The following is a 22,060-nucleotide window of genomic DNA, read 5'->3' on the forward strand; positions in this document are numbered from 1 at the left end:
TCGGGACCGTCGTCGGCCGTTGACATTCCCCACGACCCGCCCACGCCACCGTCTGCCGAGATGGCTCATAGTGGGCGCCGCAGGAACAGAATCCAACCAAATGTGAACGTTGTCCGAAAGAAAACTAAGAATAAAGATGCCGGGGGCAAACACAACGAGCATGACTTGGCTTTACAACCGGATAAACAAATGGAATGGCATGACGATCCGACCGTTGGCGATGATTAATTACTCCCCCTTCCTGCATAGGTCTCAGTATGTCACAGGCATATAAAATAACAACGTTAAATATTAACAAGATCCGTTCTGACGACAAGGTGCGTGCTCTACAACAATATCTTTACGAGTCGGATACAGACATCGCCCTTTTACAAGAGGTGGCCTTGCAGCAAATAAACCTTACCGGTTTTGTTGCAATAATCAATTCTTCCCCAGAAACGAACGTGGGGACTGCCGTCTTAATTAGGGAAGGTATTCCGTTTGCCCACATTGAAAGATTAGAATCCGGTCGAGGAATGAGTGTCACTATTTTTGGCGTTACTGTTATTAATTTGTACGCGCCTTCCGGGAGTACTCGTAGAGCTGACAGAGCACGCTTTTATAAGGAAGATATCATTTATTTACTGCGGAACAATCCTCCGCAGCTGATCATTGGAGGTGATTTTAATTGTGTATTGTCCAGAAAAGATCAGACACCGAATTTTAATTATTCACCTGATTTCAACCGTCTTGTTTATGATCTTAAACTCAAGGACACCTGGGAAGCTCGGTACCCAACTTTAGTGAGGTACACACACATCGTTGGAAATTCCTGTAGCAGGATCGACAGGATTTACGTGTCTGAAACCTTAGCAACTAACTTATTAAATGTAGAAACTATTCCTACCAGCTTCTCAGACCACAGTGGCGTGGTTGCGTATATCAACTTACATTATTAACCGACTCAGACCTGGAGGAGGCCGTCAGGCGTGCTTGGGAGCAGTGCCTCCGCACTCTTCCTGCCTTCCCTAGCATTATGGCATGGTGGACCTATAAAGCGAAGCCCAAACTGCGCAGGGTTCTTATGTCCTTTGGTATTGAACGGGCTACTGGAATTCGCAGGACAATGGAATTTTATTACTCCGTATTAAGAGATCTGTATGACAGAGTGGATGCCACGGCTCCTAGAATAGGGGAAATTCAGAGAATCAAAGCTAAATTAATCAGTCTGAAACGGGAGCAGTTAGAAGGACTTAAGGTTCGATCCAAAGTAAAATCAGTACGCGCAGACGAAACGGTGGCCTTGTATCACCTTGTCAAGCACGCGAAGAATAGAAGGAGGGCTTTCATTGATGAACTTAAACTCGAAGATGGCACGACGGTCACAAATCAACGCGATATCGTCAGAGAACTTTACAGCTACTTTGTCAGGACTTATACTTCAAACGCTCCCCATGCAGACAGCGCTTCTCAACTCCTTGAAGTTCTTCCTTCGAGGATAACTGCAGACGAAAGTGAAAGTCTTTCTTCGGGTTTCAGTCACGAAGACGTTTTCGACATCATCTGCAGTTCCCCTACTAACAAGTCCCCTGGGCCTGACGGTCTTCCCATTGAATTTTATAAAAAGTACTGGCACATACTCGGAGCGAAGATCACAGACATGGTGAACGAGGTCTTGCAGGGGCAGTCTGTTCCAGGAGAGTTTAAAGAATGTAAAATTGTTCTCCTCCCTAAGACCAGAGCTGGAAAATCTGTAACAAATCTTCGGCCGATATCACTACTGAATTCCGATTACAAGATTGTAGCTCGTGCAGTTAAGATGAGGCTTCTGCCGCTCACTTCCAACATGCTTTGCAAACGGCAAACATATGCTTTTCGGCGGACTATACTGCAAACGGTCGCCTTTTATAGGGATATTATTGCGCTCGCTGCCGCCAGCAACGTAAAATGTGGTCTGCTCTTTCTCGATTTTTTTAAGGCATTTGATCTTGTCAATCACACGTACCTATTAGAGACACTGCGGCGCTTGGGCTTCTTACCGTCCGCGATCGCAATAATAAAAAATGTGGCCATCGGCATCACTGCAAAAATTTCGGTAAATTCGCAACTCACGAAACGGCTCCTAATAGACAGAGGTGTCCCTCAGGGCAGCCCCTTGTCGATGTTGCTGTTCGTCATTTCGCTCGAGCCGCTCCTCACGCACCTGCAGGTGAAGCTTAGTGGTTTAACGATCTCAGGAGTGAAGTCCGTAATAGGAGCCTATGCGGATGATGATGGGATTGTTATCAGAGATGAGTCTGACGTCACTGCGCTTGAAGCTGTCCTCAAGACCTACTGTCAGGCGTCTGGAGCACACATCAATGAACAGAAATGCAAGTTTTTAAATCTGCGAGGCCTTGACCGTCTTCAAATTTCATGTGCCACACACGTCAGTGAACTTAAAGCTCTAGGGATAGTGTTGAAGGCGTCAATATTAAACATGACGGCGGCGAACTGGAGGGATGTGGCTCACAAAATCAACGGTGCAGTACTTGATAACTACCACAGAAGTCTGAACCAATTTGACAGAATTACGTTGATTAATACGTGTGTTTTATCTAAGGCCTTCTACACGGCGCAGGTTCTTCCTATTCCTGCAGGAGTGGCTCAAAATATCATGTCAAAGGTTACGAATTTTCTATGGAAAGGCGAGATCTTTCGTGTATCTGCACGAACAGCAGCGCTACACCCAACGCATGGAGGGATGGGATTGGTTGACATACGGCGCAAAGCACTGGCTCTGTACGTGTCACGCACGGCGGCAGTCATACAGGATGAACCTCATGGTCTTACGGCACAGTTATTTCATGCTGTCCGGCCACACAGTCTTGAATCTCCGCTGAATGTTCAACCTATTTGTTACCGGCTTAAACATATCAGAGAGTATTATCTCGAGTATAGCTACCTTAGTCACCAGTTACGGCAAACTCAGTCTTTAACGGCAAAAGCAATTTTGGCGGAAAGGAGGGATCACGAACGCCAGAATCCAATTGTTAACAAATATAGTGGAGTCCAATGGGATGCAGTATGGCGAAACGTTGGTTCCACTGTTTTGAGTTCGGATGCTCGTACTGCGTGGTACAAAGCAGTCAATAATATCATAAGTACCAATGAGCGACTCCATCGGATAGGGCTGAGTGCTACCGACCTCTGTCTTCACTGCAACCTCACAGATACCGTGCTGCACAGATGCACCTGTGGGGAACGTCTCCACAACTGGAACTGGATTCAGCAACAAGTCGCACTTATCACTCGCAGTGTTCCCGCCACTGTCCAGGCGACGATGACTATCGACCTGATTTTAAGTTTTACCCACAGACGAAAAATAATACTGTGGTTTGGTTACTGGGTAATTATTCTAGTTATATCTTTAACAAACTTGGGGATGATGATCCTGTCGCATTCAAAATGCATATGGCAATCGAATTTCACAAAACACTTCAATACAAGAATCATGGCAAGAACTTTGGAAATATGCTTAAAATTGTATTCAAAAAAATGGGACGCGGAGCACCTGTAGTGCCGCGAAGAGGCCCCACTGCTTCTGCCTCGTGTCCTGACTTCAGCCACTGCGCCTCGGTACCTCCCTCCAACAGTGCACACGGATCACCAGAATACACTTGGATCCAAGATGAGAAAATCTCTTTTTCTTGATCAAATGCTCACGGTGGTCCCTAAAGGAGGGTATTTCGTTTAAAAAAAAAAACAAAAAAGAAACACCAAAACATAATTAAAAGAATAAAAATAAATAAAAAATTTGAAACACTTTCAAATCAATTGCAAAAACAAAACATAGAACAAGTTAATGACAATTATTCACAAAATTAAAACAAAAAAAACAAAAAAAAGTGGTTAAGAAAGGAAAAGAGTAAAAAAAAGTGGTTAAGAAACAATAAAAAAGAAAAAAGTGGTTAAGGCGAAAAAGAAAAAGAACAAAAAATAAGTGGCGCAATTGGTTAGCGAAAAAAAAAAAAAAAACGGTCTAAGGCGCCAGACTCAAGGAAAAACCTTGGCTGCAGTAGCAGCTAGAGCCTTCTGGTCCTCGAATGATGGCGTGGGTTCGAATCCCACTCCTGACACAGATCTTGTCGCTTCTCTGGAGCACCCTGTGTATCATTGAGATCCTTTGTAAAGTGCAACAGCACGATTCTGGCCGTGTTCTCCTAAGTGAAACCAATAATTTGTATCAAACACAAGCGCACCTACGGCAACCAAACTGTTTCTTCGGTAGTGTGAGCTACAAACAGAGAGTGTTGGTTGTAAATACGACGTTCCCTCGTGAGGTTACTTCCGCGCCACAGCCGCAAACACGTCAAAAGGGACACTTGTGGTATGAAAACGACTCTTGTCTGGAGATGCAGAGTGCTAACGACAGTGTGAGGAAACAGTGCAGGCTGACCAGTACATCCTCTGCACAATAACAGTCTCTGATGAAATACAGAGAGCTCGAAATAAATTCATATACTCAAAATATTACTTTATGGAGATTACAACGTGACCAAAACTTGAGATATTATTCGACAGATAGACCTCTGCATTCTGTCTAATCTCTGATGTCTGTAACAGACGACTTAGTTTCGAACAAAATGTATTGAGTGCCGTGATTATACGGATTTGAGAAACTCTTTTGGTGGTACATTCTGCGCTATATTTGTGCGGCTGCACCTGGCGAACGTGTAACGGGTGCAGATCTCATGCCGGTGTACTGTGGCAACGTGGATGCGACAATTACATCAACTGTAAGTTTTCTAATAGAACAAACGAGGAGCATCAAATCAAGTGTCAGGATGGCCGAGAAGTTCCGCTTCAGACGGCGTGCTGTGAGGACGTGTTAGCGCTCCGCTTAGCTGCTGTGTTTCGAAGTCGCGACTAACTCTTGTCACTCTTCGTTCCGTGTGTGTTAGTGTTTTGTGTGTTTGTACTTGTGTTGTCGACGTCTATTTTGTTTCTGTCTTGAAAGCGGTTTTGGCCGCTGTTTATCTGCTGCAATGTCTACCATGTTTCCCAGGAAGCTTACTGTGCGCTTTGGTTTTGACAAGGCTACCCGATATGTACAACCCAGTTCTCTGGAAATTCACGACTGGATTGTTGATGTTGTTGGCCTCACATCTGATCAGATACATACGGCTTACTATGATCTGGAACAATACTGTTTTTATGTCAAGCTGCTCTCGCCTTTGGTGCTGGAACGGATATTAAACAAATTTGATGGGGAAGCTGAATTCTGCCACCGTGACAATTCGGTGAGTAAGGTCACAGTTTCTAATGCTGATGTTGATTACAAGCATGTGCGTGTTTTTAACTTGCCCCCCGAGGTTGACAACTGTTATTTAAAAGACGTTCTTTCTAAGTATGGTGAAATTAAGCAAATTAGGAATGAACGGTGGTCCAGCCAACACCGGTTGCAATGCTTTAGCGGTGTGCGTTCGGTCGACATGCAAGTCAAGTATAATATTCCCTCTCATGTTCAAGTTTGCGGATATAAGGCGCATGTTATGTACAGTGGACAGACTTTGACCTGTCATGTCTGTAATGAGAGTGGACATATGAGGCAGGATTGTCCGAAACGGGTCTTTGTTTTGCAAACCCACTTACAGCAGCGCAAAAAGTTAACTCTGGCCGACCTTGTGAAGGAAAATTCTGTGACAGATGGGTCCAGTTCCCCCATCCTGGACAAAGATGACGATAGGGCGCAGCATCGTGCTGCTGACTTTCCACCGCTGGCGCGAAAGGAGACTTCAGACTCTTCTGTTGTTCAAAGTAGTGTCGTTACTCACAAGAGACGACGCACTTACGATAGCGGTAGTGCAGACGACGATGACATTAATGTGGCTAGGTCATCTGTCGATGGCACATCGCCGCCGCTGTTTGAGGTTCCGGGCTCCGCACATTCCCTGCTTTCGGATTGTGGCGCCAATTCACCGGTGCCAGTTGCTCAGTTGGATCCCTTACCCGTAAACGAACAGGCCGCGGTAGCTTCAGTGCCACGCCTGTCACCTGAGGCATGTCAACCGATGCAGACCGACCGACCGACCGATGTTGACACCGTTTGTAAACAGGACGGGGAAGTGCGTGAGCGTAAACAGCCGGCTACGTCACCGCCTCAGCCCGACAACAAACAAACGGAAGGTTCCACCGTTGATAAACACTCAGCTATCGAAAGAGCATGTGGAAGAGATAGGTCGCCGGAAGTAGTTTTGCAGTCTGAGCAATCACCGTGTGCAGTGGAGGAGGAGCTGGCACCTGAGGTCAGCTCCGATCCTCCTACCCCGCCTTCCGCTGCGAATTTCTCAACGGGAGGTTGGCGCCGATACTCGGTGAAACCCAATGTAAATGTTGTTCGCAGGAAGCCTAAAAAGAAAGGTTCCGGCGCCGATGCTGGCACACCTTCGCAGTCAGATTCTCACGAAGGTTCTGGCGTGGAATGATGGCCTGACAGGTGATTAGACATCTCCGTGCTTCGTATGCAATCTTACACGCTTTCCACTCTCAATATTAACAGGATCCAGTCGGATTTAAAACTCGCTGCTCTCAAACAGTTTCTCTACGACTCAGCGACTGACATCGCATTTCTTCAGGAGGTTGTATCGCCCCACCTCGACTTAACCGGATTTGTATGTTTTTCCAATATTTCACCGGAAGCGCACGTCGGTACTGCCATTTTAGTTCGGGAAGGCATTCTCGTTCAAAACGTTGATACGTTAGACTCGGCGAGAGGGATTGGGCTTACCATCGCAGGGGTCACTTTTGTCAATTTATATGCACCCTCTGGTAGTAGTCACCGGGCAGCACGAGCCGCGTTCTTCAAAGACGATATCATTTACCTCTTGCGGCGAAATCCCTCACCACTGATACTCGGTGGTGACTTTAATTGTGTTCTGGGCCGCAAAGATCAGACTCCTAATTTTAATTATTCCGGTGAGCTGCGACGCCTTGTTGCTGATCTCAAACTGCACGATGTGTGGGAGGTACGATACCCCACGCTGGTGAAGTTTACTCATACCGTTGCCAACTCTTCTAGCAGAATCGACAGAATTTATGTCTCGGATGATTTAAAAAGCAACGTAACGCACGCTGAAACTGTTCCCGTCGTTTTCTCCGACCATAGTGCGTTGTTAACATGTCTCAACCTGCCACAACAACCTACTCGCCGAGTACGAAACCAGTGGCATCTAAATGCTTCTTTATTGTCGGACACAGAATTAGACGACGAAATAACTGCTGCATGGGTGCTGTGTCTCCGTTCACTTCACAACTTTCGAAGTGTGATTGAATGGTGGACCAGACGGGCGAAGCCAAAGCTCAGGAGTGTTTTAATATCCTTTAGTATCCGCAGGGCTAGGGAACGGAAAGCCACCGTCGAGTTTTATTACAGTGTGCTACGGGATCTTTATGATCAGGCGGGAGCCGTGACGACACGCCTGAAAGATGTCAAACTGATAAAAGCCAAATTACTGCGCTTGAAACGTCAAGAACTGGAGGGCCTTAAGGTACGGTCCAAAGCGAAATCCGTCATTGCAGATGAGACTACTGCCTTGTATCATCTTATTCGTGACAGCACAACTAGACGAGGCACTTTCATAGACGAACTTCAACTCGAGGATGGTACGAAACTCAGCACGCAGCAGGGAATACTCCAGGAAATCTCCGCTTACTATTCAAACATGTATGCACCGGGGGACACAAATGTGGACAATTATGACGAACTTTTTGGCTCTCATACTCCACAACTTACGGGAGATGACAATGACGCTCTTTCTTCACCTGTCGAAAATGATGATGTTTACGCCGTCATCTGCAATTCTGCCGTTAACAAATCACCAGGACCTGACGGCCTACCCGTTGAATTCTATAAAAGGTTTTGGCCTTTAATAGGAGACAAGTTCACCCACCTAATCAATGAAGTCTTACGGGGAACACCGGTGCCAACAGAATTTAAAAATGGGTTCAAATGGCTCTGAGCACTATGGGACTCAACTGCTGTGGTCATAAGTCCCCTAGAACTCAGAACTACTTAAACCTAACTAACCTAAGGACAGCACACAACACCCAGCCATCACGAGGCAGAGAAAATCCCTGACCCCGCCGGGAATCGAACCCGGGAACCCGGGCGTGGGAAGCGAGAACGCTACCGCACGACCACGAGATGCGGGCAGCAGAATTTAAACAATGCAAAATTGTACTTCTCCCGAAGAATAAGGGTTGCAAACGTTTAACCAACCTCCGACCGATTTCACTTTTGAACTCCGATTATAAACTTCTAGCTCGAGTACTCCATCACCGCATTATGCCGCTCACCGCTCAAATCATTTGCCCCCAACAGACCTGCGCCTTTAAGAAGACCATCTTACAAACTGCTGCTTTATACCGGGACGTCGTTGCCCTGACTCATGCATGCAATATTAAATGTGGACTGCTTTTTGTCGATTTCCACAAAGCGTTTGATAGGGTCGATCATCCGTATCTGATAGAGACGTTGCGCCGGATGGGGTTTCTCGACACCTCCATAGCCGTCATCAAGAACGTGGCGATGGGAATCACAGCACAACTCTCTGTTAATTGCCAGTTGACGAAGCGCATCGGAATACAACGTGGCGTCCCCCAAGGCAGTCCCTTGTCAATGCTGCTTTTTGTTCTTTCTCTAGAACCCTTTTTACGACAGCTACGATGTGGACTCACCGGAATTACAGTTTCAGGAATGAAAACTGTGGTGGGCGCATACGCGGATGATGTTGGCGTCATCATCAGAAATCAGGCGGATGTGTCACAACTTGAGTTGGCGCTCGCGACCTATTGTTCGGCATCCGGTGCGAGGCAGAACGTTCAAAAAAGTAAATTTTTAAACCTCAAGGGGCTTGCCCAGTTGCGCATTGCGTGGGCGACTAATGTCCATCAACATAAAGCTATTGGAATGGTCCTGACGACATCCATTTTCCGAATGATCTCTATAAATTGGCGCGAGGTTTCACGGACCATCCAGGGGGCACTGATTGCCAATCACTCCCGCTGCCTGGACCAATTTCAAAGGGTTCGTTTATTAAATACTTATATCTTGTCTAAGGCTTACTATACTGCACAAATTTTCCCTCTTCCCGCCATGATAGCGAAGGCCATTATGTCCCGCTTAGCAAATTTTTTGTGGCGTGGGGAATTATTTCGTGTCTCTGTCAAAACAGCAATTCTGGATCCTTGTAAAGGGGGCCTGGGTTTGACGGACATTAAATGTAAAGCAATGGCATTGTATGTCAACAGAACATTAACTATCATGTCCCACTCCCCGGAATGCCTCACGGCAAAGTTGTACAATATAGTCCGGCCACAAAGTATCGATCCACCCGTCGATATTCAGCACATCAGTTTTAAACTTAAACATGTAAGGGACTTTTATCTTGAACGCAGCTACATCAGCAAAGAACTTTTACGGTCGCCGACAGTCACGGTGAAAGCGATTTTCGCAGAACGGAAACAGCTACACAGGAACAATGTCATAGAATCCAAGTTCCCTGGTTTCGCATGGGACGTCGTCTGGAAAAATATTAGTAGTATGGTTCTTTCGAGTGATGCACGGACAGCGTGGTACAAAGTTATCAATAATCTTATCTGTACTAATGAACGTCTGTTTGGCATAGGGTTAAGTGACACCAACCTCTGTGGCAAATGTCACCTTGTCGACACTGTGTGTCATCGATATACGTGTGGCGGCCATATTTACAACTGGCAGTGGACCAGAGAGAAACTTGCCCTAATCACCAGGACTTCTGCGCACACTTTCACTCCTCAGCATTTGTACCGCCCCGCTGAACGCTACTTCCCTCAGACGAAAAACAATGCAGTGATGTGGCTCATGGGGAAGTTCACCAGTTACATTTTTAACAACGTTGGAGGCGACGATCGACTTGAATTTTTAATGTACATGGAAACCGAATTTGACAAGGTGCTCAAGTACCCGGCTCATAAGAAGACATTTGGTAATATGCTCCACATTGCTTTCGAAAGAGTGGGAATAGGCTAGTGACCACTGGTTGTCTTTCATGGTGACACGGGAGGGGTTTGGAGCGCGAAGCAATGGCAGTGCCGCGAAGAGGCCCCACTGCTTTTGCGGCGCGTCTCTGACCCCAAACAACTTCACCAGGCGCCCGAGGGAAAGGATCCACTACCGATGTTTGCCGCCAGTCTTCTATTTAACAAACATGAAAATGCAATTTAAAAAAAAAAATACAAAAGTGGTTAAGGAAATAAAAAAAAAGTGGCTACAAAAGATAAAAAAAAAGTTGGTAGAGCGGGGGAATGTAAAAAAAAAAAAAAAAAGTGGTCAGGACATTGCGTTGTGGCCGCAACAACCCAGGCTCGAATCCGGGTCACGGCACTTTTTAAAGTTCTGCCTTGCTGTCGCTGCAATGACGATAGTGACCCAGTGATTGAAATCACGGTGCCCTCCTGATTTTGTGCTCATGTTCCTCAGGCTGCAGGTGGCACTACCGATTCCTTATAAACACGCGATGCCGCCGCACCAGGGCGCTGGCAGCTGCCTGTGTAGTTAATCTCTATTCGAAAAGGGCAGTCGTTCGAGGTGCGATGTTCGAGCAACCAGTCGCAGCAGATCAGGAAGCTGTGTCGTGCACTGCATTCTACAAATGCCAGGAACACTGGTGTAGGTAGCGTGGCCGAGCGGTCTAAGGCGCTGGTTTAAGGCACCAGTCTCTTCGGAGGCGTGGGTTCGAATCCCACCGCTGCCAACGTTTTCTGTCTCGAAAACAGGAGCACTGATTTCCCGCGAAGGAAAAAGCGCAGCGTCGGTTTCTTAAACTGTCGTAGCACAGTGGTGCGTGGTGTAACAACAGGATTCACCGGCGCAGTTTCGTCTCATGATTGCTGGCGTTCGTCTCCACGAGACGCGTCCCGAGCATGCCGTTCTACGAAGTGGAAACGTTAATTTTTGCAGTTGTCGTCAAGTAGCGGGTGGGCGCTCGCCGTGTTTGTTGGAGGAGTGCTTGTGTCGTTATCCGGTGTCGTCTAGTGGCTGGGATACCTGGCTCTCGCCCAGGAGGCCTGGGTTCGATTCCCGGTACCGGAAATGCACATTTTATTGCTCCTCTTATGCGACTTGTCCCGACTTAGCTCGACTGACGCTCCGCTGACGCTTGCAGAAAACTACGTAAAATATGATTCGCGGCCACAAGTGACGGCGAGAGAGATGCGACATCTGTCCACCTCTTATCCGGGCACATACCTGCGGTCAACAGACTTGGAGGACTGCAAGACATTGCCACGGGGGTTGAATGCAGCTAACCACTCTGCTCAGTGTCCATCAGCGCGGGCACGTTCGTTTGCCAGTATACATATAATGGAGACCGCGTCTGACACAGCTGTTGCGAGACACAGTCGGCCGAGCTTTGCTGTGCACAGCCACTTGCAGTCGCGAGAGTTGAATTCCGCGGTGGCTCCGTGGCCGTGATCGTCTAGTGGTCAGGACATTGCGTTGTGGCCGCAACAACCCAGGCTCGAATCCGGGTCACGGCACTTTTTAAAGTTCTGCCTTGCTGTCACTGCAATGACGATAGTGACCCAGTGATTGAAATCACGGTGCCCTCCTGATTTTGTGCTCATGTTCCTCAGGCTGCAGGTGGCACTACCGATTCCTTATAAACACGCGATGCCGCCGCACCAGGGCGCTGGCAGCTGCCTGTGTAATTAATCTCTATTCGAAAAGGGCAGTCGTTCGAGGTGCGATGTTCGAGCAACCAGTCGCAGCAGATCAGGAAGCTGTGTCGTGCACTGCATTCTACAAATGCCAGGAACACTGGTGTAGGTAGCGTGGCCGAGCGGTCTAAGGCGCTGGTTTAAGGCACCAGTCTCTTCGGAGTCGTGGGCCCGAACACATCGCGCGCTCGCTCCGGCGTGTCGGGCGGTGTTTACGTGTGCTTCGCGGTCGGCGGCGGTTCATCGCGGTGACTGTTTCTTCGCTGCACTAGTCAGCTGAACTGTAAGTTAACATGGATTCCGAAGACCGAGAAAATAATATCCAATGCGAGTTTGATAGAAACGTAACCCGACCGTCTGCTTTTGAAATTCATTCGTGGATGAAAAATGACTTGAAAATTCCTGAAAGTGATGTGTTAGGCTTGCAATTAGACGCGTTCCTGAACTCTTTGTTTGTAAAATTGAAATGTCCGGAATTGTGCGATGCCCCTGTCAGTGAAAACGGTGGCGTACGTAAATTCAAACACTCTGATGGGACAATTAGCAATGTGACTCTGTCGAATGCTGGATTTGGTATTCGAAATGTTCGGGTATTCAATCTGCCGTTTGAGACTAGGAATGAGACAATAGCTCGTAGCCTTATGCCTTATGGCACAGTTTTGTCGATTACGAAGGAAAAGTGGTCGTCCGCTTACATATATCAGGTTGAGAACGGTATCCGTAGTGTCAAGATGATTGTGAGGAAGCACGTTCCCTCGTTTTTGGTTATGGCCGGCCACCGGGCTTTTATTTCGTATAGTGGTCAGCCGCAAACGTGTTCCTATTGCAATGCCACCGACCATTTTCGGCAAAATTGTCCTCGGCGTAGGCGCCCTGTGCAGCTACCGCCCCGTGGGCAAGATGACGACGCGTCGTACGCGGCCGTGTTGTTAGGTGTTCCCCGTTCACCGGCACGTTCCGCAGAAACGGCAACGCCTTTAGTTGATGCGGTCGCGATGGATGTCGATGCCACTGCAACCGGACTTGATTCTGTTCAAAACATGTCCGTTTCTTCTCAGTCAGTTCCCGTAGCTACTGTATTGCTTCCGCCTCCGGCTGGGCCAGTAGTTCCGGAGCGGACCGGATCAGAACCCGTTCAGGTGGTTACCCCCCCTGTTGCTGTTGTGGATTCGTCACCTTCTACGTCCGTGCTTCAGGGTGTTCCGGACACAGCTCCTGCCTCACAGGAACCAAAGCCAAGGCGTGAAAGTGTTTCGGAGAGGCGTGGCAATACTGACCGCTTCCGCAGTGCCAGTAGTTCGCGGATTTTAGACACACGGTCTTTTTCTCGCGGAGAACGCAGCCCGTCTCCGGAATGGAAGCAGGTTCCCCGTCCGAAGTCAAAACAAAAACAAAAATCTGTGCAAAAGCCGGCGCACAAGCCCTTGCCCCGCCCCGTAGTCGAATCACGGCCGTCGGTTGCGACGGGGCGTCGTCCACAGCGTCCTGTGGCGAGCAGTCAGCCGGCGCCTACGACAAGTGTGTCGGCAGACAGGCGGGAACAGGTTGTCCAGCAGTTAAAGGAAATGTTGCACCACTCTGATGTAAATCTAGCAATGGACACTACGACGTCTCAGGCAACGAACCCGGCACAACTTTCGGTTAAGCGTAAGGCGGAAGACACCCCCCAGCGTCGCACGCGTCCCCCTTCACAGGATTCCGCGTCCGCACCTCCCACACAAGAACCGCCTACTTCAGCTGCACCGTTTGAACGTTGTGACTGGGCGGACGATATGGAGGAGGAGGGTGGGTCCACTCCTGTCGTCTAATTTGTTTTCTTTGTTTTTCCCTGTTGTTTATGGTAGCAAGCCCTCCATCAGTTGTGGCTACTATTAATCTTAATAAGTTGGAGTCGCCTGTGAAGTTTGCAAGTTTTGTGGGTTTTATAAATTACATTGCTGCTGATGTAGTGTTTTTGCAGGAGGTTGTGATAGATATACTTCACTCCATTCCGGGCTATCAAGTGCTCTTGAACTTTGATATCGAGTGTAATTGTGGTACTGCCATTTTAATTCGTGTTGGTCATGATTATAGTAATGTCGCTACAATTCCTAACGGTCGTGGTGTAGCCTGCACGATCAACAACGTACGATATATTAACGTGTACGCCCCTTCTGGTGCCGACGGGCAGCCACGTCGCCGTGTGTTTTATAGCAGTGACATTTGTCACCTTTTACAGGGCCCCCACCTGCCCGTAGTCATGGGCGGCGATTTTAATTGCGTGCTGGACGATAGAGATCAGGAGCCACGGCCTTATAAATGCCTAGAATTACAGACGCTCGTTACTGAGATGAATTTAATTGACTCGTGGTGTTATTTACACCCGCGGGACGTGGGCTTTACTTTCTTTTATCCCACGGGAAGGAGTCGGCTCGATAGGATTTATGTTTCTCGTGATAAACAGCACTGTCTTACGGACTCCTCTGTTCACCCTGTGATTTTTTCCGATCATTGTGCGTATGTCTGCCGCTTTCATTCTCTATTGGCGGGTAAACCCCGCGCCAGTCGATTATGGAAGTTTAATGTGCGACATCTCTCACACCCACATTTTGCGCCGGTTATCGTGCGTGTGTGGCAGAGGGTGCTAAAATATCGCGGTCTATATGCCTCCACTTTGTCTTGGTGGGTCGAATTTGTTAAGCCGGCATTACGCAAGGCCATCCTGGAGTTCGGTCAGGATGTTGCTCACTGGGAGCGTTCTACATTGCACTTTTACGAGAGCTGTTTAAATGATGCCATCCACCTGCACACAACTAATCCCGCTCTTCGGATGGCGACAATTCGGCGTATCAAACTCCGTCTTCTGGATTTGAAAAGGGAATCGTTACGCGGATCTGTCGTACGGAGCCGAGCCCCCGGGGCGCTTGATGATGAAGCGCCTTCCGTGTTTCATCAGCTGCGCGAACGCCGGCGCGCGAAGCGACGTTACGTCACAGAGCTGGAATCAGCTGACGGTGCGCGGCTTAATAGCCAGGCGGCAATTCTTGCCGAGGCCCACCGTCACTTCATCGAACTTTTCAGTGAGAAATACACTGATACTGCCGCGATTTCAGAGCTTCTCCACGACGTTCCGTACGTCTTATCCGTAGCGGATCGCCGTCGCCTCACAGAAAACTTTACTGTGGACGAAGTGAGTGATGTCCTAAAACTGTGTTCCCAGAATAAATCACCGGGCGCTGATGGGTTGCCACCGGAATTTTATTTGCATTTTTGGCACTTGTTTGGCTCGGCCCTGACTGATGTTTTTAATGAAATTTTAAATGGTGTGGATGTTCCTGCGTCCTTGCTGGAAGGGATTGTGGTCTTGGCTCCTAAGGTTCCAGTTGCCAGGAAACTGTGCAATCTTAGACCCATCACCCTTCTTAATGGTGACTACAAACTCTTCACCAAATGTGTCTCCTCACGCTTGAAGCTGGTCATGAAAAAACTGATTAGTCCCTTTCAATACTGTGCAGTGCCTCAACGCACTCTCTATGGTGCTGTGTCCACATACCGAGATGCCATTGCCTATGCTTCGACGAATAGGATTCCTTTTGGCATTTTATCCATCGATTTTGCAATGGCTTTTGACAGAGTTAGCCACCTATATCTCCGGCGAGTGCTCCAGAAGTTTGGTTTCGGTGTAAAGTATATAACTATGATTTTTAACCTTTTCAAAAATTCCACCTCACGGATTAGTATCAATGGATTTTTGTCGGAACCTGTTCCGCTCTGCTGTTCAGTCAAACAAGGGTGCCCTCTGTCAATGGCGCTTTACGCAATCTCCTTAGATCCTTTGTTGCGTAAGTTGCACAGTGTTTGTAGGGGAATCCGTATTGGGGATGAGAAGCACGTTTGTCGCGCCTATGCTGACGACCTTGGCCTCTTGGTGTCCTCGGCTACCGATTTTGATACAATACGCGCTGTTCTTACACAGTATGAACGTGCATCCGGTGCGAGCATCAATACCCGTAAGACGGTTTTTCTGCCTATTTATGCAGCGACACGTGGCTTCAAACGCCCATGGTTTACAGTGAAGCAGGAACACAAGATTTTGGGTGTTCGCTTTCAAGCCAATCTGTTACAGACTGCGTCCTACAACTGGCGTATTGTCTTAAATGGCATACGAGCTATGGCTAGCCTGTCCGCTACTCGCACCCTCGCATTAACACAGCGGGTGATTTTAATAAATGTTTTCTTGCTCAGCAAAGCCTGGTACCTCGCACAATTATTTCAGGTACCCAAGAATTTGGGCAGAGCCATAACACAGGCAGTCTATTGGCTACTGTGGCGGGGACATATTTTCAAGGTGTCTTACGAAACATGTACTTTACCGCGCGAACAGGGTGGGCTCGGGCTCATTCATTTTGCTATGAAAGCCGCAGCGTTGCTCCTTCATCGGACGAGCGTCACTATTGAACAGGATCCGTCGAGCCCTACAGCTGTTCTGTTCGCTATTCATCGTCCACTTTCTGACGTAGCACCTCTAGACCCGACTACAATACCGTTTCAGCTGCGTTATGTTCGAGAATACTACATTCACAAAAGTTATCTCGCCGCCGACGTACTCGACCCTCGCACACGGACTGTGAAACGTGTCTACCAGGGACTAAGAGGACAGCCAGTCGGTAATAAGATGGAGGCGCGCTACCCGCGATCTGCGTGGAGGACGGTGTGGGCTCATGTTCACGCTCCCTTCCTGTCAGCGGACGTCAGCAGCTTTTGGTACCAAGTGGTTAACCGAATTCTGCCCACCAACGAAAAGCTGCGCCGCATTCACTTATCTCCATCGAGCTTGTGTGAAGACTGTCGCCAAGACGACACCTTAGAACATCGTTTCGTGTGCCTGAGGTCACAGTCGGCTTGGAACATTGCCGTCAGGATGCTCGCACTTATCAACCGGACCAGCGCTGCCGCCTTTTCTGCGGACACGGCATTGATCCCGGACTTCAACCCATATCCGCATACGAAGCGTGCCGCCACTGCGTGGATCGTGGCTCACACTGTGTTCGCCCTCCTGCAATTGCGACTTACGGACGACTATGCCTATCTGGTTTATTTGTCCACGCAACATGACCTCACTAAAACCAGGAAAGACTATGACAAAATCTTTGCCAATTTTCTGCACATTGCACTCGCATTTGCCCACGACAAACTGTTGTAAGCAACACTTCACTGCTGCGACTTTTCTTTCCTTCTGTGTTTTGCATTGTCTCCGGGCCCGGATACATAGTTAATGCAAATTGAATACTACAGGAACAGTGAATCATTCAACAAGTACGATGCTTACGCTTGTGCCGGACTGCAACGTGGAAACGACGACGAAAAGTTTAACACAGTTTTATCCTGTGTTCGTGTGTGTTTGTGTTTCGTTGTGGTTTAGTGATTTCTTTATGTTTTTATTCATTTTTTTACACCGTCTGGTTCCTCCGTCATCGGCGTACATTCACGGATGCGTTACGCACCGCGCTGCCACGGAGATTGTTTGGTTTTCAAGAAAAGAGGATTTTTTACTTTCTTTTTATTACGTCGGAGAGGATTGTGTTTTCCTTCTCGTTTTCCGCCGGACAGTTTCGGAAAGTTCGGGAGTCTACTCATTCCTTTGACACGTGTCGATAATTTTAAATTTTTGTGACTTTTTTCATTACTTATTTTAATGGCCGCTACGAAGCATTTTGAACATCAAATCATGGGACGTGTGAAGGGTGTTCCTTCCCTGTGACTGAGAGGACTAACACAGGCAGTATTTGATTTTTTATTCTTTTTTTTCCAATTTTATTCTTTCCTTTACTGAATTTAGGTGGACAGCGCCTCATGCGCTGTTATTCTTTCATTTTTTATTTTAAGGCGTGTAGGCGCAAAGCTACTGCTTGCTGTCATTATAGGCCTGCACTTTAACTTCAAGAGGTTTTAGTTTTCCTTCGATGCTTCGTTCGCGGTGAACAGCCACAAGAAACTTTCCCCAAAGCAATCCAGTATCTCTGATTTCATCCCTTCATCTTGAATACCAACGTCTTCCAAGGAACCATACCGAGAAGTTTACGGTTTTCAACTGAATGGACAGTGCACCAATTCGTCTTTTCTGTTTGCAAGCAGCACCGTTTTCTTTTATAGCTGAAGAAGCTCGCCGAAGAAGGCAAAATTGGAGAGCGCAAGGCCGGGCTATAAGGGGAGTTGGGAAACCCAAAAAAAAAAAAAAAAAAAAAAAAAAAAAAAAAAAAAAAAAAAAAAAAGCTGCCAATTTTTACTTCTCGTTTTAAAAAAAAAAAAAAAAAAAAAAAGCTGCCAATGTTTTCTGTCTCGAAAACAGGAGCACTGATTTCCCGCGAAGGAAAAAGCGCAGCGTCGGTTTCTTAAACTGTCGTAGCACAGTGGTGCGTGGTGTAACAACAGGATTCACCGGCGCAGTTTCGTCTCATGATTGCTGGCGTTCGTCTCCACGAGACGCGTCCCGAGCATGCCGTTCTACGAAGTGGAAACGTTAATTTTTGCAGTTGTCGTCAAGTAGCGGGTGGGCGCTCGCCGTGTTTGTTGGAGGAGTGCTTGTGTCGTTATCCGGTGTCGTCTAGTGGCTGGGATACCTGGCTCTCGCCCAGGAGGCCTGGGTTCGATTCCCGGTACCGGAAATGCACTTTTTATTGCTCCTCTTATGCGACTTGTCCCGACTTAGCTCGACTGACGCTCCCCTGACGCTTGCAGAAAACTACGTAAAATATGATTCGCGGCCACAAGTGACGGCGAGAGAGATGCGACATCTGTCCACCTCTTATCCGGGCACATACCTGCGGTCAACAGACTTGGAGGACTGCAAGACATTGCCACGGGGGTTGAATGCAGCTAACCACTCTGCTCAGTGTCCATCAGCGCGGGCACGTTCGTTTGCCAGTATACATATAATGGAGACCGCGTCTGACACAGCTGTTGCGAGACACAGTCGGCCGAGCTTTGCTGTGCACAGCCACTTGCAGTCGCGAGAGTTGAATTCCGCGGTGGCTCCGTGGCCGTGATCGTCTAGTGGTCAGGACATTGCGTTGTGGCCGCAACAACCCAGGCTCGAATCCGGGTCACGGCACTTTTTAAAGTTCTGCCTTGCTGTCACTGCAATGACGATAGTGACCCAGTGATTGAAATCACGGTGCCCTCCTGATTTTGTGCTCATGTTCCTCAGGCTGCAGGTGGCACTACCGATTCCTTATAAACACGCGATGCCGCCGCACCAGGGCGCTGGCAGCTGCCTGTGTAATTAATCTCTATTCGAAAAGGGCAGTCGTTCGAGGTGCGATGTTCGAGCAACCAGTCGCAGCAGATCAGGAAGCTGTGTCGTGCACTGCATTCTACAAATGCCAGGAACACTGGTGTAGGTAGCGTGGCCGAGCGGTCTAAGGCGCTGGTTTAAGGCACCAGTCTCTTCGGAGGCGTGGGTTCGAATCCCACCGCTGCCAATTTTTACTTCTCGTTTTTGTGCCATTGCGGTGTGTTCTCGTGGGGTAGAACGCAGCTCCTGTGACCGCCGCGTCGCGCAGGTAGCGTGGCCGAGCGGTCTAAGGCGCTGGTTTCAGGCACCAGTCTCTTCGGAGGCGTGGGTTCGAATCCCACCGCTGCCAACGTTTTCTGTCTCGAAAACAGGAGCACTGATTTCCCGCGAAGGAAAAAGCGCAGCGTCGGTTTCTTAAACTGTCGTAGCACAGTGGTGCGTGGTGTAACAACAGGATTCACCGGCGCAGTTTCGTCTCATGATTGCTGGCGTTCGTCTCCACGAGACGCGTCCCGAGCATGCCGTTCTACGAAGTGGAAACGTTAATTTTTGCAGTTGTCGTCAAGTAGCGGGTGGGCGCTCGCCGTGTTTGTTGGAGGAGTGCTTGTGTCGTTATCCGGTGTCGTCTAGTGGCTGGGATACCTGGCTCTCGCCCAGGAGGCCTGGGTTCGATTCCCGGTACCGGAAATGCACTTTTTATTGCTCCTCTTATGCGACTTGTCCCGACTTAGCTCGACTGACGCTCCGCTGACGCTTGCAGAAAACTACGTAAAATATGATTCGCGGCCACAAGTGACGGCGAGAGAGATGCGACATCTGTCCACCTCTTATCCGGGCACATACCTGCGGTCAACAGACTTGGAGGACTGCAAGACATTGCCACGGGGGTTGAATGCAGCTAACCACTCTGCTCAGTGTCCATCAGCGCGGGCACGTTCGTTTACCAGTATACATATAATGGAGACCGCGTCTGACACAGCTGTTGCGAGACACAGTCGGCCGAGCTTTGCTGTGCACAGCCACTTGCAGTCGCGAGAGTTGAATTCCGCGGTGGCTCCGTGGCCGTGATCGTCTAGTGGTCAGGACATTGCGTTGTGGCCGCAACAACCCAGGCTCGAATCCGGGTCACGGCACTTTTTAAAGTTCTGCCTTGCTGTCACTGCAATGACGATAGTGACCCAGTGATTGAAATCACGGTGCCCTCCTGATTTTGTGCTCATGTTCCTCAGGCTGCAGGTGGCACTACCGATTCCTTATAAACACGCGATGCCGCCGCACCAGGGCGCTGGCAGCTGCCTGTGTAATTAATCTCTATTCGAAAAGGGCAGTCGTTCGAGGTGCGATGTTCGAGCAACCAGTCGCAGCAGATCAGGAAGCTGTGTCGTGCACTGCATTCTACAAATGCCAGGAACACTGGTGTAGGTAGCGTGGCCGAGCGGTCTAAGGCGCTGGTTTAAGGCACCAGTCTCTTCGGAGGCGTGGGTTCGAATCCCACCGCTGCCAATTTTTACTTCTCGTTTTTGTGCCATTGCGGTGTGTTCTCGTGGGGTAGAACGCAGCTCCTGTGACCGCCGCGTCGCGCAGGTAGCGTGGCCGAGCGGTCTAAGGCGCTGGTTTCAGGCACCAGTCTCTTCGGAGGCGTGGGTTCGAATCCCACCGCTGCCAACGTTTTCTGTCTCGAAAACAGGAGCACTGATTTCCCGCGAAGGAAAAAGCGCAGCGTCGGTTTCTTAAACTGTCGTAGCACAGTGGTGCGTGGTGTAACAACAGGATTCACCGGCGCAGTTTCGTCTCATGATTGCTGGCGTTCGTCTCCACGAGACGCGTCCCGAGCATGCCGTTCTACGAAGTGGAAACGTTAATTTTTGCAGTTGTCGTCAAGTAGCGGGTGGGCGCTCGCCGTGTTTGTTGGAGGAGTGCTTGTGTCGTTATCCGGTGTCGTCTAGTGGCTGGGATACCTGGCTCTCGCCCAGGAGGCCTGGGTTCGATTCCCGGTACCGGAAATGCACATTTTATTGCTCCTCTTATGCGACTTGTCCCGACTTAGCTCGACTGACGCTCCGCTGACGCTTGCAGAAAACTACGTAAAATATGATTCGCGGCCACAAGTGACGGCGAGAGAGATGCGACATCTGTCCACCTCTTATCCGGGCACATACCTGCGGTCAACAGACTTGGAGGACTGCAAGACATTGCCACGGGGGTTGAATGCAGCTAACCACTCTGCTCAGTGTCCATCAGCGCGGGCACGTTCGTTTGCCAGTATACATATAATGGAGACCGCGTCTGACACAGCTGTTGCGAGACACAGTCGGCCGAGCTTTGCTGTGCACAGCCACTTGCAGTCGCGAGAGTTGAATTCCGCGGTGGCTCCGTGGCCGTGATCGTCTAGTGGTCAGGACATTGCGTTGTGGCCGCAACAACCCAGGCTCGAATCCGGGTCACGGCACTTTTTAAAGTTCTGCCTTGCTGTCACTGCAATGACGATAGTGACCCAGTGATTGAAATCACGGTGCCCTCCTGATTTTGTGCTCATGTTCCTCAGGCTGCAGGTGGCACTACCGATTCCTTATAAACACGCGATGCCGCCGCACCAGGGCGCTGGCAGCTGCCTGTGTAATTAATCTCTATTCGAAAAGGGCAGTCGTTCGAGGTGCGATGTTCGAGCAACCAGTCGCAGCAGATCAGGAAGCTGTGTCGTGCACTGCATTCTACAAATGCCAGGAACACTGGTGTAGGTAGCGTGGCCGAGCGGTCTAAGGCGCTGGTTTAAGGCACCAGTCTCTTCGGAGGCGTGGGTTCGAATCCCACCGCTGCCAATTTTTACTTCTCGTTTTTGTGCCATTGCGGTGTGTTCTCGTGGGGTAGAACGCAGCTCCTGTGACCGCCGCGTCGCGTAGGTAGCGTGGCCGAGCGGTCTAAGGCGCTGGTTTCAGGCACCAGTCTCTTCGGAGGCGTGGGTTCGAATCCCACCGCTGCCAACGTTTTCTGTCTCGAAAACAGGAGCACTGATTTCCCGCGAAGGAAAAAGCGCAGCGTCGGTTTCTTAAACTGTCGTAGCACAGTGGT

At 49.0% G+C, this 22,060-nt stretch overlaps 11 non-coding genes across 11 annotated transcripts; all 11 read left to right on the forward strand.

Moving 5' to 3' along the window:
- The first annotated feature begins 10,672 nt into the window (after positions 1-10,672).
- Trnal-aag lies at positions 10,673-10,754 on the forward strand. Its single transcript has one exon. It is a non-coding gene; the product is annotated as a tRNA-Leu (tRNA).
- Positions 10,755-11,020: 266 nt separating this feature from the next.
- On the forward strand, positions 11,021-11,092 carry Trnae-cuc. Its single transcript has one exon. It is a non-coding gene; the product is annotated as a tRNA-Glu (tRNA).
- A 7,198-nt stretch (positions 11,093-18,290) lies between these two features.
- Trnae-cuc lies at positions 18,291-18,362 on the forward strand. Its single transcript has one exon. It is a non-coding gene; the product is annotated as a tRNA-Glu (tRNA).
- A 734-nt stretch (positions 18,363-19,096) lies between these two features.
- On the forward strand, positions 19,097-19,178 carry Trnal-aag. Its single transcript has one exon. It is a non-coding gene; the product is annotated as a tRNA-Leu (tRNA).
- Positions 19,179-19,258: 80 nt separating this feature from the next.
- Trnal-cag lies at positions 19,259-19,340 on the forward strand. Its single transcript has one exon. It is a non-coding gene; the product is annotated as a tRNA-Leu (tRNA).
- Positions 19,341-19,606: 266 nt separating this feature from the next.
- Positions 19,607-19,678, forward strand: Trnae-cuc. The gene has a single exon. It is a non-coding gene; the product is annotated as a tRNA-Glu (tRNA).
- A 734-nt stretch (positions 19,679-20,412) lies between these two features.
- On the forward strand, positions 20,413-20,494 carry Trnal-aag. Its single transcript has one exon. It is a non-coding gene; the product is annotated as a tRNA-Leu (tRNA).
- Positions 20,495-20,574: 80 nt separating this feature from the next.
- On the forward strand, positions 20,575-20,656 carry Trnal-cag. The gene has a single exon. It is a non-coding gene; the product is annotated as a tRNA-Leu (tRNA).
- Positions 20,657-20,922: 266 nt separating this feature from the next.
- Positions 20,923-20,994, forward strand: Trnae-cuc. The gene has a single exon. It is a non-coding gene; the product is annotated as a tRNA-Glu (tRNA).
- Positions 20,995-21,728: 734 nt separating this feature from the next.
- Trnal-aag lies at positions 21,729-21,810 on the forward strand. Its single transcript has one exon. It is a non-coding gene; the product is annotated as a tRNA-Leu (tRNA).
- An 80-nt stretch (positions 21,811-21,890) lies between these two features.
- Trnal-cag lies at positions 21,891-21,972 on the forward strand. The gene has a single exon. It is a non-coding gene; the product is annotated as a tRNA-Leu (tRNA).
- Positions 21,973-22,060: the final 88 nt, after the last annotated feature.

This window comes from Schistocerca piceifrons, unplaced genomic scaffold (assembly GCF_021461385.2).
Source record: "Schistocerca piceifrons isolate TAMUIC-IGC-003096 unplaced genomic scaffold, iqSchPice1.1 HiC_scaffold_1764, whole genome shotgun sequence".
Taxonomy (NCBI): Eukaryota; Metazoa; Arthropoda; class Insecta; order Orthoptera; family Acrididae; genus Schistocerca; species Schistocerca piceifrons.